Genomic DNA, 3,883 nt, shown 5'->3' on the forward strand with positions numbered 1-3,883 from the left:
GTATATGAGAGGGGTCTGAAACGTATTTTCTCAACATTGAGACATGGAATACGTTGTGCACTGCTGATAAAGCTGGAGGCAATGCTAACCGATATGCCACTTGACCTATCTTCTCGAGAATCTCGAAAGGTCCTGTAAATCTAGGGCATAACTTGCCTCTTTTCCCGAAACGTTTAATCCCCTTCATCGGAGATACTCGCAAAAACACATGGTCCCCTACTCGGAACTCAACATCCCTACGTTTCGGATCTGCGTAACTCTTCTGTCTGCTCTGTGAGGCAAGCATTCTAGCTTTTATCTTCTCTATTGCCTCATTGGTCCGCTGAACTGACTCTGGACCCAGATATTTCCTCTCCCCTGTCTCATCCCAGTGGATAGGGGATCTACATTTCCTACCGTACAACAGTTCATAGGGTGCCATCCCTATCGTACTCTGGTAACTGTTGTTGTATGAAAACTCTATTAACGGTATGTATTTATTCCATGAACCCTCAAAGTCCATAACACAGGCTCTCAGCATGTCCTCCAATATCTGAATTGTCCTTTCGGACTGACCATCTGTCTGAGGATGGAATGCTGTACTGAATTTTAGCTTTGTACCCATTGCCCGTTGCAAACTTTGCCAAAATTTGGAGGTGAATTTCGGATCCCTGTCCGAAACTATAGACTTCGGTACCCCATGAAGTCTCACTATCTCCCTGACATATAACTCTGCCAACTGATCCACTGTAAATGTTGTTCTGACCGGCAGAAAATGAGCAGATTTCGTAAATCGGTCCACCACTACCCAGATGGAATCATACATACCCGTGGTCCTAGGTAACCCGACCACAAAATCCATAGTAATATCCTCCCATTTCCATTCTGGTAGGGTTAGAGGCTGCAACAACCCTGCTGGTCTCTGATGTTCAGCCTTGATCTGCTGACACGTGAGGCACCTCGAAACGAATTCTACCAAATTCTTCTTCATACCGCTCCACCAGAAGTACGGTTTTAAATCTTGGTACATCTTGGTGGTGCCGGGATGCAGAGAATATGGAGTAGAATGAGCCTCCTCAAAGATCTCGTTTCTCAAGTCCACACTGTTCGGGACACAAACCCTGGCTTTATACAAAAGCATCCCACTATCTGACACTGAAAAGTCTTTGGCTTGACCAGCCAATACCTCATCTCGGATCTTCACTAACTCCGGATCTGTCGTCTGAGCAACCTTTATTCTTTCTAACAGATCAGATTGCAGCGTTAAGTTGTGTAGCTGACCTACCACAAACTCAATGCTGGACCTAACCATATCCTCTGCTAGCTGAGGTGAGATCTGAACTATGCTAGCCACTTGTCCGGGACCCTTTCTGCTCAGGGCATCGGCCACTACATTGGCTTTCCCAGGATGGTAAAGGATCTCACAATCATAATCCTTCACTAGTTCCAACCAACGCCTTTGTCTCATGTTCAAATCTTTCTGAGTAAAGAAATACTTGAGACTTTTATGGTCGGTATAGATCTCGCACTTCTCACCATACAAGTAATGCCGCCAAATCTTCAGTGCAAAAACCACTGCGGCCAATTCTAAATCATGAGTCGGGTATCGCTGTTCATAATCCTTTAACTGACGGGAGGCATAAGCGATAACCCGATCGGCTTGCATCAATACGCACCCCAAACCCTGTTTGGATGCGTCACAGTAGACTACGAACTTCTCCTCGTCCGAAGGCAAAGCTAGTACCGGAGCAGTAATCAATCTCTGTTTCAGCTCCTGAAAACTAGCTTCGCATTTATCTGACCAGATAAATCGCTTATTCTTCTTTGTAAGCTCAGTTAGGGGCATTGAAATTTTGGAGAACCCCTCCACGAACCTACGGTAGTACCCAGCTAATCCCAAGAAGCTTCGATCTCCATCACTGTCTTCGGTCTCGGCCAATCCCTGACGGATTCGATCTTCCCGGAATCCACCTTGATCCCATCTTTACTCACTATGTGCCCTAGGAAGGACACCTGAGACAACCAGAACTCACATTTCTTGAACTTGGCGTAGAGTCTATGTTCTCGAAGTCGTTGCAGTACCATCTGAAGATGTAACTCATGCTCCTCTTCTGACTGAGAGTACACGAGGATGTCGTCGATAAACACAATCACACAGATATCGAGGAAATCCTTGAATACTCTATTCATCAGGTCCATAAATGCTGCAGGAGCATTGGTTAGTCCGAATGACATAACCAGGAACTCGTAGTGTCCATACCTAGTGCGGAAAGCCGTCTTTGGAATGTCCTCCTCTCGGATCCTCAACTCGATGATAACCCGAACGGAGATCAATCTTAGAAAAGACCGTCTTCCCACGAAGCTGATCGAACAAGTCATCGATCCTAGGTAATGGATATTTGTTCTTCACCGTCAGCTTGTTCAACTCTCTGTAGTCGATGCACATCCTCATAGATCCATCCTTCTTCTTCACGAACAAAACCGGGGCTCCCCAAGGTGACACACTGGGCCGAATGAACCCTATGTCAAGCAACCCCTGGAGCTGAATCTTTAACTCCTTAAGTTCAGTTGGAGCCATCCTATACGGGGCTTTAGAAACCGGATCCACCCCTGGTGCCAAGTCAATCACGAAGTCAATCTCCCGATGAGGTGGTAACCCTGGAAGTTCTTCGGGAAAAACGTCCAAAAATTCCCGAACCACACTGATGTCTTCTGGCCGAATGGTGTCTGGCCGAGTGGTGTCCACCACCACGGCCAGAAACCCTAAGCACCCACCGTGCAATAATTCTCTCGCTGACATAGCCGAGATCACCGGGATCCGAGATCCCTGAACCGAACCCACAAATACGAACGGTTCTTCACTTTCCGGTTGGAAGACCACCATCTTCCTCTTGCAATCAATACTCGCCGAATATTTAGATAGGAAATCCATTCCTAAAATAATATCAAATTCGACTAAACTCATCTCTATCAGATCAGCGCTTAACTCTCTACCATCTATCCTGATCGGCATAGACCTAATCCACCTATTGGAGATAACCAATTCTCCGCTGTAACAGGGTTCCAAACCCTGATTCATATCTATCAAAGGGTCTACCCAATTTACTAAAGACTCTGGCCGCCACATAAGAACGTGTAGCCCCAGAATCAAACAGCACTGAATAAAGCGAGTCGTTAATAAAAATCTGACCTGTAACAACTGATGGGCTGGCATCTGCATCAGCCTGCGTGATAGCGAACACCCTGGCTGGAGTGGGTATCGCTGGAGCTCTCGGTGCCTCTGGCCGGAGCTGGGGACATTCCCTCTTGAAGTGCCCGGGCATGCCACAATGAAAGCATCCCTGCCCCTTGCACTCTCCCCGATGATGCCTCTTGCAGCTAGGGCACTCGGGGTAGGAGAATCGGGTCTCATTACCACCAGGACGACTCCCTCTGTTCTGGTTCCCCCGGAACCTCTTGTTCTGGCTCGAGCCGCCGGAAGCAGTGGGTGCCCTCTTCCTCTGATCAATGGCCGAACCACTACTCCCCCTGCTAAAGCCTGATGCAGGAGGGGTAGGAGCTCCGCCACCAACCGGAGTACTGGCTGAATCTGACATACACCCCACTGCGCCCTCAGCTCGCAGTGCCTTCTCCACCATCTGAGCGTAGGTGGTGCTGTCGTCAGTGGTAATCATCAGGTCATGCCTGATCTTGGGATTCAACCCATCCAGATACTTCTCCTTCCTGCTGAAGTCGGTCGGCACAATTCCCGAGGCTAACCTCGCCAACCGGTCAAACTGAGTAGTATACTCAGTGACACTCATGTTCTCCCGCTGGGTCAGGTGAACGAACTCTTTCCTCTTGGCGCTTCTAACCGCCTCATTGTAGTATTTCGCGTTGAAGAGTTCCTGGAACCTTTCCCAGG

Source organism: Cannabis sativa, chromosome X (assembly GCF_029168945.1).
Source record: "Cannabis sativa cultivar Pink pepper isolate KNU-18-1 chromosome X, ASM2916894v1, whole genome shotgun sequence".
In the NCBI taxonomy this organism is placed as follows: domain Eukaryota; kingdom Viridiplantae; phylum Streptophyta; class Magnoliopsida; order Rosales; family Cannabaceae; genus Cannabis; species Cannabis sativa.